Genomic DNA, 15077 nt, shown 5'->3' on the forward strand with positions numbered 1-15077 from the left:
TACTTATGAGTTTAAGACTTCTGAGAATTAAAAATAAGCCTTTCTCAAACACACAAAACTTGGGGAAATTACATGCAACGTACATGACACATAGTAAATATACCTTACATACAAAAAATTTCTTATAAATAAAAAAGAAAAACACTGGAACAGAAAAATGACCAAGGACAATTGGAGATGAACAGAATAAGAAATCTGAATGACGTCAGACAGAATCTAACTTCACTGGTATTTCGAGAAATATAAATAAAAACAAGGTTTTATCACTATCAGTTGGCAAAGATTTAAGTCTGATGATACTGTGCTAACCAGTGGGAGGCGAAAAGGTTGTGAGCACCCCTGGAGAGAATCTAAATGTGTACTCACCTTCTGGGGGCGAACAGGTAACACATGTGAAAATTTTAAACATGCTTACCCTCTGTTCTACCCATCATAGCAATTTGTCTTCAGGAAATAATAAGATAAATTCACTAAAACACATATAAAGATGTTCATCATAGTATTATTTAGAATAGCAAAACACTGTTCAGTTCAGTTCGGTCGCTCAGTCGTGTCCGACTCTTTGCGACCCCATGAATCGCAGCACGCCAGGCCTCCCTGTCCATCACCAACTCCCGGAGTTCACCCAGACTCACGTCCATTGAGTCACTGATGCCATTCAGCCATCTCATCCTCTGTCGTCCCCTTCTCCTCCTGCCCCCAATCCCTCCCAGCATCAGAGTCTTTTCCAATGAGTCAACTCTTTGCATGAGGTAGCCAAAGTACTGGAGTTTCAGCTTCAGCATCATTCCCTCCAAAGAAATCTCAGGGCTGATCTCCTTCAGAATGGACTGGTTGGATCTCCTCGCAGTCCAAGGGACTCTCAAGAGTCTTCTCCAACACCACAGTTCAAAGCCTTCTTCACAGTCCAACTCTCACATCCATACACGACCACAGGAAAAACCATAGCCTTGACCAGACGGACCTTTGTTGGCAAAGTCATGTCTCTGCTTTTGAATATGCTATCTAGGTTGGTCATAACTTTCCTTCCAAGGAGTAAGCGTCTTTTAATTTCATGGCTGCAGTCACCATCTGCAGTGATTTTGGAGCCCCAAAAAATGAAGTCTGACACTGTTTCCACTGTTTCCCCATCTATTTCCCATGAAGTGATAGTGCCAAAAGTGCCTTTCGGGGGTGGGTTACATTAAACATGGCACATGTATGCAATGGACTACGATGTGACTATTAAACGTGCTGACACACAGAGGGAAAGAGAAAAGAGAGGACATTTCAAAAGAGAAATGCACTATAAGGATGCACCACAGCAAACGTAGGAAATGTTATTTAATCTGGTGTTTGTCTTAGGACTTTTTTTTTTTTTTCAAATATGTGATGACCATGAGGATAAAAAGACATTTTTGTAAGTTACAAAATTTGTGTTTAAAGACAGAAAATAGGACAGCTTATAAATTGCTGAAATAATTATGTTTATTTAGGACAATATTTATTTAGTATTACCCAGGAGACAACAATATGGTAATGTGATCTTCAAATGTAAACTCCAGTTGTATTTGCAGCTAAGAATCTTGGCACCACAGTTTAGAAAGGCAAACTCAGCAATCTTACATAAAATTGTCATGATTTTAAAAGGCTTAAGCTGTGTGAGACCTATCACCAAAGAGATGCATTAACTTGCACGATTTCAGCTGAGGGGCCCCGCTCAGCTGAACATTTCTTAACAGAATGAGGTACACTAGGTCCTGAGTCAAACTCTTTCTCAATCAGTCTCTCTCTGACAGTCCTACGCGAAACAGTGAAAACAATGCCAGTCAACTGCAAAGTGAAATGGCTCCCATGGTGAAAAATGCAGGATGCAGTGATACAGATATTAGCAAATACTGAAATCACAGGCAAACAAAATTGCAGACAAATGAGACTCCAGAAGAGCTAGACCTCTGAGTAAGATGCTGACACAAGAGTGCTGCAAAACAGAACGATATGAGTAGCAAAGGATTACAAAAGGGCTTGGAAAAATCAAAAGATCATCAACAGGCAGAATTCTATAAGGAATGACTGCGTCGGTGGGAGTGAGAGGCTGAAGTGAAGGATGCGGTGTGGCACTCAGTTGTGGGGAAAATACATCAAGACAACTTGATTTGTTCATTAAGTAGAATGTATGGTAACAAGTGTTGGCAAGAATGTAAAAAAAGAGGAACTGTGAGCATTGTTGGAGGAATGTAAATTGGTGCAGCCACTAAGGAAAACAGTATGGAGGTTCGTCAAAAAATACTGGAACTACCACATCATCCAGCAATCCCATTTCTGGGTATATTTCCATAGAGAACAAAAATACTAATTTGAAGAGATATATGCACACCTATGTTCATAGCTGGATTATCAGCAATAGCCATGATATGGAAGCAAAGTGCCCAACAGATGGATAAAACACATATGGTGTATGTACATACAGTGAAGTATTACTCGGCCACAAAAAAGAATGACATCTTGTCATTTGTGACAACATGGATGGACATGGAGGGCATTCAACTTATACGTGAAATCTAAAACACAAATGAACAAACATAACAAAATACAGAGACAAACATACAGAGAGCAAACTGGTGGTTGCCAGAGGGGTAGGGAAGGGCAGGAGGAGAGAAACAGGTGAGGAAGATTAAGAGGTAAAAATTCCAGTTACGAAATAAATGAGTCACAGGGATGAAATTTACATATGCAATTCAGCCAATAATATTGTTAACAAATTTGTATGGTGACAGAAGGTAACTCGCCTTCTGTTTTTTATACATTTTTTGTAATGTACAGGGTTATCAAATGTACATACGCAGGATTCCCTATGCTGTGCACCTGGAACCAACACAGTGTCGTAGGGCAATTACACTCCAATATTTTTAAATAAGGGAGGGGGGAAGAATGTACATAGTTGCATTTATGATCTACATTTTATTCTTATTTATTTTACATTTTTTATTTTATTTTTCAATACCAAGTCCTAACCAAACCTCTTCCTTACCTCTCACCATTCACTTGCAAACTTCTGGTCCCCATTTTAAATGACCTCTTTTCTGGTCACACTTTTCCCTCCCTGCATCACCTCTGTAGCTTCCTGGATCTGCAACTCTGACTTCCTTCAAGTTTCAGTGCCACATCTGGGGCTTTCCCTATTATCACAAACTAGTTTAGTCTAAGTTTGGGCTCACAAACCTCTGACACAAACTAATACGCCTTTCCAAATTCCCCAGGTCTAAGAGGAGTATCACCATGAATTGGGGTTACCTGGTTCTCAACTTTGATTCCCAACTATCCGTATGTTGTAAGTTTATGTCGGTCATCAGGTCCTGCCAATTAGTCCACGCATCTAAAATGACCACAGCAGACACCGCTAGCTCAAGACAGATCTCTATGTGGAACACCTTTCTTTGGAAACACTTCTTTGTAAAACACTACCTTCACAGTATGACCAGCAAGACTCTTCCAGAGCTTACGGGTAAACAACTTCCCTGTGTGGCATCCCTGAGACCTTTCATCCATCAAACAGTCTCATCTTTTAAAAAAAAAATTTTTTTTTATATTGGAGTATAGCTGATTAACAATGTCGTGTTAGTTTCAGGTGTAAAACAAAATAATTCATTTATACATATACATTATCTTTTTTTTTTTTTTTCAAATTCTTTTCCCAGTTAGGGTGGTATAGAATATTGAGCAGAGTTCCTTCATCTTATTTCACCAACCTGTTCCCTTCTCGCTCCAGATAACATCTCTCTACTCTAGTGATGCGGGTTGCTCCTCTCCCACACAAGCTGTTCTCACTCTTCCCTTGGCCCTTAACTTAAGTCACTTCCTACTAACTCATATGTCCTGCTCACAATATTACAATTTTCTCAAAGCACAGGTCAATATTTTTCTTTGCCAAGATTTGATTTGTAATACTTCTGTTTTCCCACACTCAATCTTCTCTGTATTTGTGTGTAGTCTATTTTGAATAAACACGCTGAATAAAAATGTAAAGAATATAAATACCTAAATCAACTTTTGTTTCTTCTTCCTATATATACAAGGGTTATACAGGCTATATACACAAGGGTTGGAAGAATGTAAACCATAGATTCAAAATGCAATAAATACAAGTGATAAATCAATATTAAGGTGAACAATAAAATCAACAAACTACTTAGACAAATTAATGCTCCATTTTGTAATTCTCCTAATGTGTCAAACAGAATGAACAGACCTGATACCAAGACATGATAACATTAAATGTAAGATAACACAAAGAATATGATTCTCTCCGGCCTCTCCAAGCCTAGAAAATTATTTTCATTACACAAAACAGAACACACTAAAGACTTCAATATGACATTAAACTAGGGATTTAAGTTTCTCATTTAGAGTTCTTTAATAACCTAGTGTATCTTCTAGCATGGAAGTTCCTAATTGTAAGGCATCTCTTTACTTTCCTACTAGTGCCAAATGTTCTTAGAAAATGCTTCACACTGGTGTTCCTCTAACTGGGGTCTGAGGAGCCCTGCGGGTTCTGAGACAAACTCCAGAGAATGAGGGAACACCTTTTAAAGGTGTTCACGCATTACTCAAGTTTGACAAACAGGTTTTACCATCACTTTATCGCCCAATTAGCTCTATTTTTCTCAATGGAGCTACTTAGATTTAGATATTAGAGAAATCTAAAGCATGAATCGTGGAAAAAGCAGAGCAAGGCGAAAACGATGCTGACTTGTAAATGTCATGACCAGGTGGCAGGTAAGATCCGCAGGGTCCTGAGTGCAGCATCCTTCTCCCTAGCCAGGTCCCTCCCCAGTGCTGGCCAACCCGCGCCCACTACGTGTCGGAGAGGAAATCAACGCGGTCACTGGAGCGGGCGCAACTGCACGACAGCCAGCTTTCTCCCGCCAGGGGCTGGGGGGAAAGCACCTGCAGCCCAGGGTCACGGGCGCTGACGGCGGGCGCCCGGAGACTGCCGAGCGGCCCGGGCGGTGGGGAGCCACTGGCGCGGGGAAGGCCCCCGGGGCAGAGCGGCAGGTCCGCGGCCTCGCCGCCCCGTCGGGCCCGGCTCCAACGGTCCCCACTTCGGCCGCCCACCCTCCCCCTCATCCGCGCCAGAAAGGCCGCCTCACCTGCTCGGCTACGTCCGACTCGGCGGCCAGGGCTCCCGGGAGTGGGGACTCGCGGGTGGAGCGCATCACGGCCACCGCGGCGAGGCGGTGCCGGCAAAGCCGACACGACTCCCCGGTGGTGATAGCTTCCCAGGAGCTCCGCTCCTTTCCGGTAGCGGGCCCGCCACTCCTCCGCCACCCGAGTCACGTCACTGGGAGCGCCGGGAGCGCGCACGCCGAGGGGCGGGGTTACGCCTGGGGGCGGGGCCTGTACGCGGTGACTGGCATCCAAGGAACCAAGCGGAGTCTGCTGAGAGCACAGAATGTCAAAAGTGAAAGTGGCAACACGAAAAGTAACCCGTACGGTGGCTTGGATACCGCAGATCGTAGCCCTTCGGTTTTCAGCAAGTATCAATGTGCTAATGACACATTCATCTTTCCTTTGTGCTCTTTATTATTATGGACAACAGCACTTGAAAACTTAACTGGGCACTTCTGCTCATCTGTTGACATTTTATTTTACAATTTTGCCAGTAACTATCTCTGTTTTACAGGCGGAGAAACGAAGCACAAACTCATTCAGTGACTCTCTTAATCAAGGTCCACGTAATTAGTAAGAACCAAGATTTCATTGTTGCCAGAAGTTTCATATACCAGAGCGTATTCTAGGTTAAACAGAGCGCCCTCAACACACGAAATGGTTTTGAGAAGAAATAGTGAAGTAAATGAACAACACTAATTCCTGACATTGACCCCAAGACCTGGTACTTAGGTCAAGGACACACTATTTAGCTTTCTAGCTTGAGCCCCAACCCCCAAAAAACCCAGTGCCTTGAAGTCACAGAGCTGGAGACAACCTTGAGAATCGCGGCTTTTTATTCTTTTGTCCTCTTACAAAAAAAAAAAAAAGTGGTTTCCCTGCTGCCCAGACAGGAAGCCACCAGGTAGCCTAGCCACTTTGTTATTATTGTTATTGTTCAGTCGCTCAGTCGCATCCGACTTTTTGTGACCCCATGGATTGCAGCACTCCAGGCTTCCCTATTCTTCACCATCTCCTGCGGCTGCTGCTGCTGCTAAGTCCCTTCAGTCGTGTCCGACTCTGTGCCACCCCATAGACGGCAGCCCACCAGGCTCCCCCGTCCCTGGGATTCTCCAGGCAAGAACACTGGAGTGGGTTGCCATTTCCTTCACCAATGCATGAAAGTGAAAAGTGAAACTAAAGTCGCTCAGTCGTGTCCGACTCTTCTTGAAACTTGCTCAAACTCAAGCCCATTGAGTCGGTGATGTCATCCAATCACCTCATCCTCTGTCAGCCCCTTCTGCCTTCAATCTTTCCCAGCATCAGGGCCTTTTCTAATGAGTCAGCTCTTTGCATCAGGTGGCCAAAGTATTGGAGTTTCAGCCACTTTAATATATTTTTTTAAAATGAGAGTCCTAGAAACGTCTACTCATTAATTGTGTCAAGTAAAAGAAGCTTAGACAAAACTAATAGCTATATATTTTAAGCAGAATCCTTGGTCCAGCACCTGCTTAGGTAAATCTTGTGGTAACATTTCATCCCTGGATTCAGATACTGTTCATGGAAGAAGGCTAGCAGTGACCAAGGAGGCTTGTGCTTTAGAAGTAATACTATCTTTCAGTTGTTACTCCATACTAGAATCATAAAGCCACAGAAAGTTCCAACAAAGGGGCCATAGTTACAGTCTAGACGAAACCTCGTCCTTTTTCTGTTAAGGAACCTGGAACCCCAAGAGATTAAATGTCCTGCCCAAATGCCCTGAGGCAGGGGGGGGGGACAAAACCAGTTGTTCTGATTCCTACTTCAGTGCCCTTTTATGGCAGTCAGTTGTTATTTTAAAAAATGACTAGTTTGGACAGATTACACATTAGAAACCTCTGTGACTTCTACCCAAGATTTGTTTTGAGAAGCTGAGGTAGCTGGTCATGAACATGCTGTGATTTTAGGGCCAGGCCGCCTCGAAATTATGTACCTTTCAAAGTCCTTACAATTTGAGATACTGGTTCTTATTACAGTAGACTCTGAAGAAGGCCTCTACTAAAAGCCAGAATAGTATCATCACATCGTCAGTACTTACTGATGGGGCTTCCCTGGTGGTTCAGTGGTTGGACTTCCAATGCAGTGGATTCAGGTTTGATCCTTGGTCAGGAAACTGAGATCCCATGTGCTGGGGGACAACTAAGACCTCATGCCACAATTAGAGAGCAGCCCATGTGCTCCAGCAAAGATTCTACAGGCTGCAACTAAAACCCAACACAGCCAAATAAGTAAATAAAATAAAATAAAAAATTTAAAAATATTTCTTGATAATTCATAAACAACAATACTCTGATAAGAGCTAGGAAGGGAAAGTATAAAGGATGAAAACATAGAACATGGTACACTAGTTTCCTAGAACTATCATAACAAGTTACCTCAATTTGGGTGGCTTAAAATGATAGAAGTGTATTCTTGCACAGTTTTGGAGGCTCACAGTCTGAAGTCAAGGTGTTGGCAGGGCCATGCTGTCTGTGAAGAGAATAGGAGATGATCCGTCCTTGCGCTTTCTTAGCTTCTGGTTGTTGCTGACAGTCTTCAGCATTTCTTGGTTTGTAGAAGCATCACTCCAATCTCTGTCTTTGTTGTCACATGAAGTTCCCCTGTGTGTCTCTCCAAATTCCTCTCTTCTTAAAAGGACAGCAATCATATTGGGTTTAGCCCCTCTCTCCCCTCCCCTGCCCCAACCAATCCAATATAGTCTCTTCGTTTGTTTTCTTCTTAAGTCTTTATTGGGTTTGTTACCACATTGCTTCTACCTTTTGGCTTTTTGGCCACAAAGCAATGTGGGATCTTAGCTCCCTGACCAGAAATGGAACCCGCACTCCCTTCATTGGAAGGCAAAGTCTGGACCGCTGGACCACCAGGGAAGTCCCTATACTCTCTTCTCAACATGATTATATCTGCAAAGATCCAATTTCCAAATAAGGTCATGTTCATAAGTTCTGGGTTGACATGAACTTTTGGGGGACACTATTCAACCCAGTATATGAGAGAACCAGCCCTGTTTTGGTCATCTGGGATGGTTTCTTTGAGGAAATGATGTTTGAGTTCACAGCCTCAAGATGAGTAGGAATTAATGATAAGAGGGATGAAGTCTGGGCCTCTGTGAAGTAGTAGCTTCAGGTAATGGATACAGCAAAGAAGTTTTGAAGGAGGGAGAAACACAACTGTCAGGTGAGCCATGGACTTATTCTTGCTTATTAATAGGAGAAACAAAAAACTAAGTTAATAGGAGGCAACTCTTACTGAGTACTTTCTGCCTGCCACAGTTCTCAGGGCATTAGAAAACGTTTCAGAGACTTTCCCGGTGGTCCAGTGGTTAAGAATCCACGTTGCAATGCAGAGGGCTTGGGTTCCACCCTTGGTAGGGGAACTAAGATCTCACATGCTGTGAGGCACAGCCAAAAAAAGATTTAAGGGAAAAAAAAATGAATGACTTAAAAAAAAAAAAAAAACTTCAAATAGAGTGGAAATGAAATACAATATATCAAAATTCATGCAATGTAGCTAAAGCAGTACTCATGAGATATTTGTAGCTTTAAATGCTTATTTTAGTAAAGGGAAAAAGTTTGAAATCAATTATCTAAGTTTCATCTTAAGAATTTAGGATAAGAAAAGAAAATTAAAACCAACGCAAGTAGAAGAAAGGAAGAAGTTTTTAAAAATAGGTTAAAATTAGCAAAGCCACAATTTGGTTCTTTAGAAATATTGATAAACTCCTAGTGAGACTGATCAGGAAAAAAAGAAAGAAAACACAAATAATCAAAATGGAGACTAGAAGAACATCCTTACAGATCCTACAAAAATTTTTTTTAATAATAAGAAAACATTACAAACAACTTCATACTGAAAATTTCAATACTTTAGATGGAATGGGAAAACTTAGAAAAACACAATTTATCAAAATTGACATGAGAAAAAAATCATATGAATAGCCCTATATCTTTTATGGTTCCTAGATGGTTTCACTAGTAAATTTTATCAACTGTTTTAGAAAGAAATCATACCAGTCTTATATAAACTTTTTAAAAAAATATAAAAGAGGGAATACTTCTTAATTCACAATATAAGGTCAGAATAACCCACACTCCAAGAGATTAAAAAAGAACAAAAGTTACATGCACATCAACATCCTTTTTTCTAACAAAATATTGGCAATTCAAACCCAGCAATATTTTTAAGAAGTAAGATAGCTTAACCAAATGAGATTTTTTCCCCCAGAAATGCAAGGCTGGTTTAATATTTTTAAATGATCTGTGTATTGACTACATAAACACAATAGAAGAGACAATTCATATGAGTCACATGATCTCAATCAATGTAGAATAAAACCTTTGACAGAGTTTCACACTTATTCATATTTTAAACAAAAAAGCTTTAATCAACTATGAAGGGAATGATCTTCCCTTCATATCCCTCAATTTGATACCCTATCTACAAAAGAACCACAGATAACATGGTCACAAAATCTAAGTTCGTCATCACATGTTTGTATTTTGAAAGTATGAAAAGAGATGTGATGTCCGGATTACAGAAGCCATCTTGCAACCATGAGGCAACATTTGTGCAGCTAAGAAGTCAAAACTACACATGAGGAAGTAGAAAGAGAGGTTTGCCTAGGTCCATCACAGCATCACTAAATCACTAAACTAATACCAGCCACTGGATGTACCTCTGACTCCTTGTTATGAGAGGACACTAAAGTCTTTTTTGTTTACATTACTTCTGGCTAGATACTTCATTACTTGCCATTAGGTCTTTAAAAATATTTGTTGACTGGTTGATTAAAAACTAGAAGGGACCACAAGAAATCATATTCCTTAACCATCTTTGGTCAGTTTAGGTTTCATGTACATTCTATAGATCAGACAGCTAAGATCTCAGAGGCAATGTGTCATATTCAAGTTCCTAAAACTGGAAAGGAGACAGGATGATTGAATATGAAGAGTACTAAACTGGGACATAGAAACCTGGATCCCAGTCCCTGCTATCCTACTAAATGAACACACAAACTTAGAAAAATTTAGTTTACTTCCTTGGTCTTCACCATCCATATGTAGCTAAACAAAGTGAGTGGAGAGATGGCTAGGTTGACCTCTAAGATCTGAGAGCCATGGTTTCTAAGAGGCAGAAGAGAAGACCAGAAACAAAGTCTTCCCCTCCTCTTTCCCTTTTCTCCCTCCTCCACCTAAAGGAGGAGGTGTTGATTACATGCACATCAATATCCTTGTTTCTAACAAGATATTGGCAATTCAAACCCAGTGATATTTTTAAAAAGTAAGATAGCTTAACCAAATGAGATTTTTTTTCCCCTTTTCCCTCCACCTTTAGATTTCTTATGAAATCTAAGGTAAGATAGAAGAACTTTTCCCTTTTTAAATTGAACTCCAGGGACTTCCCTGGCAGCCCTGTGGTTAAGACTCTGGGCCGCCAATGCAGGGAGCAGAGTTCAATTCCTGATCTAGGAACTAAGATTCCACATGCTGGCCAAAAAAAAAATTAAATTAAATTAAAACAAATTGCACTCCAGAGTTTTTTTTTTTTTTTTAAACTGTGCTTGTAGGAATCTTGCTGAATGGATTAGGGCCAGTGAAAGCAGAGGCAGGAGGCAGATTGGCCCCCCAGGGTAAAGCAATTGGAGATTCATTCTCTGTTGACTGAAACTCCAAGAATAGCAGGGCAATTAAGGAACGTGACTGGGCCCTGCTCAGACAACATATTTCTTGTTCCAGAAGTCAGGAGACCTCCCCAACCACACATGTGCAGAAAGGCTCCTTGGAGGCCAAAGGGGAGTCATGTCAAGGAATGTTCTGCTCAGATGCCTTTTCAGTAAAATTCAACTTGGCTAAGAGATGGATGAGCACACATAGGAGGACCCTGAGATATACCAAATTTGGACTGTGAACCAGACAATCATGATGACTGGCCAAAGGAAACCTAGAGGAAACACCCCATAAAAGTAATTCAAACCACCACAAAGCTTCGACTCAGGGACTCCCCCTCTGAGTCCACCAGTGTGTACTTGCTTCACTACTTTCTGTCTTTGTGGAAATCCTTTTCTGTAAAACCAAAGGTTCCAGCTCTTGTCACTGACCACTGGTCTAGTGGCTAGGATCTAGTGCTTTCACCGCTGCGACCCAGCCACAATCTCTGGCTGGGAACCCAAATCCTGCTCTAAGCCATTGCAGGCTGGAGATCAAAAACCATCAGTATTTAGAACCCAAACAGGATTTCCTTTTAGTTATCTTTCTGGAAAAAAACTACAACATGGCCATAGCTTGGCATTTTATTGGCTTTGCTCTCCAAATGTTTTAACTCATCATTCCAGGGAGCCTGGGTTTCCCCAGTGGCTCAGCAGTAAAGAATCTGCCTGCAATGCAGGAGACACAGTTTCGGCCCCTGGGTGGGAGAGTCCCCTGGAGGAGGGCATGGAAACCCACTCCAGTATTCTTGCCTGGAGAACCCCATGGACAGAGCAGTCTGGCAGCCTACAGGCCATACAGTCACAAGAAGTTGGATATAACTGAAGCGACTAATACAAGTGCCAGGGAGCCTAAATTGGCAAACTGGCCCTCTTGGTAGTCTGTGGCTGTGAGGAGGAAGTTAACTGTGAGGCACTGGATATCATAGAAACAAAAGAATCAAATGGCCCTTGAAAACAATGAGTTCTATTGTTACCAAAAGCTGGGGTCTGGCTGCTCAGTGCTCAAAAGCCAGTGAACATGCCAGGTTGGTGGAAAGAAAAGTTTGCTTTATTTCAGATGCTGGCAACTGCGGGGGAGGTCAGACATCTGTCCAAAGGCCAGACACCCCTCCCCGACACACACACACCAACAAACAGGGGATAAGAAATTTTATAGACAGAGAGAGGGGGCTACATGCAGAAACGGCACAGTCAGCTCTGACAGTCATCTTGAAATTGGTCATGTGGTGGTCTGACAAGCGTCATCTTGATTGTTTTAGGTACAGTTAATCTTCAGCTGACTCACTGGAAAAGACCCTGATGCTGGGAAAGATTGAGGGCAGGAGGAGAAGGGGACGACAGAGGATGAGATGGTTGAATGGCATCATCGACTCAATGGACATGGGTTTGGGTGGACTCCGAGTTGGCGATGGACAGGGAGGCCTGGCGTGCTGCGGTTCGTGGGGTCACAAAGAGTCGAACACGATGAGCAGCTGAACTGAACTGAACTTAACTGAATCTTCAGTTCCTGGGTTGCTTTGTTTCCATTTCCTTGAGGCCAGTTCTTGGAATTATGGCAGCTTACGTCATGGCTACAGTCTGGTCATCATGAAGTTAACTTCTTCCACCTGGTAGGATTTCAGTATCTATAAGACAGGTCATAGGATATGACTCAGAATATTATCTATGGCCCTTGAAAAGGAACTAAAGGTCCTTGCTTATGCTTAATGAGTATACTATTACTATTTGGTCTCCTTTGACTGCTTTCCTTTGTTTCTGCATTTTATCCTTTCTCTGATTAAACTTACTCTTTGAGTAAAGTTTTCCACAGACAAAAGGCAGGCAGAGGACACTGGGGCAAGTACTGTAGTGTCCTTCTCTGTTTCACTATTGCCCTCCCCTGGTCTTATTTGCCTTCCATGCACTCATGCACAGACTTGTTTTTGAGCAACTTGTCTAATAACCCTATATATTTATACAGCATTTGTCTTCAAGAAGATCATAGAGCTTTATAGACATGACCTCATTTATGAGCCCAGCATTCCTCAGGCAGGGAATGGGCCAGGAGAAGTCTTCTTTTATAGTGCTTTGTTATGGAGAGAAAGCACTTGAGATTCAGAAAGAGAAAGGGATCTGGTCAAAGTGGCATAAAAATTCAGGGTTTCTTTCAACCTTTTCTCATCACAGCATATGGACCTTTAAACAAACACACAAAGTATAGAGCAAATGTGATTGCTTTTGCTGCCTACAATCCATCCTTCTCTTTCTTGGTAACAGTACCTCGAATTTCCGAAGGAGAATGCCTATCTCTCGGGGCTTTCCAGGTGGTGCTAGTGGTAAAGAACCCGCCTGCCAAGGCAGGAGATATAAGAAATATGGGTTCGATCCCTAGGTTGGGAAGATCCCCTGGAGGAGGGCATGGCAACACATTCTAGTATTCTTGCCTGGAAAATCTCGTGGACAGAAGAATCTTGTGGGCTAGAGTCCCTAGGATCACAAAGGATCATACACGACTGAACATGCCAGCCTATCTCTCATTCTGTCCAGTTGGGTCAGGACCATGGCCTTGTTAAGCAGAGTAATTTCATCCCCTGGCCATTATGACTGGCACATGAATCAAGCTGTCCTGATTAGATATAAGCTACATTCTTTTTTTTTAAATTTATTTATTTATGTGGCTGTGCCAGGTCTTAGCTGCAGCATGCAGAATCTTCCATCTTCATTGCGGCATGTGGGATCTTTCCTTGTGGCGTGCAAACTCCTAGTTGTGGCATGTGGGATCCAGTTCCCCGCCCAGGGTTCTAACCCAGGTCCCCTGTATTGGGAAGGCAGAGTCTTAGCCATTGGACAACCAGAAGTCCCAAAGCTACATTCTTCAATATCAGATTCATCTGCAAAAAAGATGATATTTTGATTTTTGTGTAGATTTTGTTTCATTTCTCAAACCATTCAGACTTAGGCAGGAAGCAGCAGGTTATTTATTGAATTCCTTCACGCCAGCTACCATATTATTCTCCTTCTCAGCACCCTTTGTTAGTTCCTCTTCCCCTCTAGGTCAGAATTGAAATTCCTAGCAAATCAACTCTGGGAATCAGTAGGCTGATCGGATTTTTATCGACAGATTGACATCATACCCATCTCCTTAGCATGACACCCCAAGGCCATGATTAAATCCCTTCCAGCTTTTTAAACCTCTTGTCCTCACACTGCTTCATATATTCCCTGTGTTCTAACATGCTTATCTACTTGCCTTCTCATAGATTATTTCTTATTTTCATGTCTCTGTGTCTTTACACACATTTCAACGGTTGGACTACTTCCCTCTTTCTTGACTGCCTGGAAAAAACCTTCCTATTCATCCTTCAATTTGCACCTTGCAATTGTGTGTGGTCGTTTGGTTGCTAACCTCCCCTGGTAAGAAAGTCTCTCTCCTTTACCGCTCAGCACCATCATTTGGTATAACCACTGTTGGTTTTTGCTGCCATCTTATTCCTCTGTGTATTCCTGCACTTTGTGTTCAGTCGTGTTCGACTCTTTTCGACCCCATGGACTGTAACCTGCCAGGCTCCTTTGTCTATGGGATTTTCCAGGCAAGAATACTGGCGTGAGTTGCCATTTCCTTCTCCAGGGAATCTTCCTCAACCAGGGATCGAACCTGCCTCCTGTGTGTCTCCTGCACTGCAGGTGGATTCCTTACCTGCTAAGCCATCGGGGAAGCCCTCTGTGTATTCCTGCTGCTGCTGCTAAGTCGCTTCAGTCATGTCCAACTCTGTGCGACCCCATAGATAGCAGCCCACCAGGCTTCCCCATCCCTGGGATTCTCTAGGCGAGAACACTGGAGTGGGTTGCCATTGCCTTCTCCAATGCATGAAAGTGAAAAGTGAAAAAAAGTGAAGTCGCTCAGTCATGTCTGACTCTTCGCTACCCCAAGGACTGCAGCCTACCAGGCTTCTCCGCCCATGGGAGTTTCCAGGCAAGAGTACTGGAGTGGGTTGCCATTGCCTTCTCTCTGTGTATTCCTAGCCTGGAGCAAACATGAATTCAATTAAAAAAACACATGCTATCTGCCCATACCTATTCCTCCTATCCCAGCAGAACTGAAAATGTTGTAGCTACCTTGCCTTCCACAGAAAGAGATATTGGGTTGGCCTAAATTTTCATTTGAGTTTTTCCATACCATCTTACAGAAAAACTCCTGTGAAATTTTGGGCCAACCCTGTATATTTCA

At 42.3% G+C, this 15077-nt stretch overlaps 1 protein-coding gene and 1 long non-coding RNA gene across 5 annotated transcripts in view; both read right to left on the minus strand.

The window, feature by feature from the left end:
- ENTPD4 (ectonucleoside triphosphate diphosphohydrolase 4) overlaps positions 1-5220 on the minus strand; it is a 37736-nt gene extending 32516 nt beyond the window's left edge. For 2 of the 3 annotated variants that reach the window (XM_061425851.1, XM_061425849.1), the window contains exon 1: positions 5130-5220. The gene's annotated coding sequence lies outside the window, so the exon portion shown is untranslated. The remainder of the gene's footprint in view (positions 1-5129) is intronic. The other variant, XM_061425850.1, reaches the window with a different exon arrangement.
- A 3847-nt stretch (positions 5221-9067) lies between these two features.
- LOC133252874 (uncharacterized) overlaps positions 9068-15077 on the minus strand; it is an 81585-nt gene continuing 75575 nt past the window's right edge. For both annotated transcript variants that reach the window (XR_009738108.1, XR_009738104.1), the window contains exon 11: positions 9068-12495. This is a non-coding gene — a long non-coding RNA (uncharacterized LOC133252874). The remainder of the gene's footprint in view (positions 12496-15077) is intronic.

Source organism: Bos javanicus, chromosome 8 (genome assembly GCF_032452875.1).
Source record: "Bos javanicus breed banteng chromosome 8, ARS-OSU_banteng_1.0, whole genome shotgun sequence".
Taxonomy (NCBI): domain Eukaryota; kingdom Metazoa; phylum Chordata; class Mammalia; order Artiodactyla; family Bovidae; genus Bos; species Bos javanicus.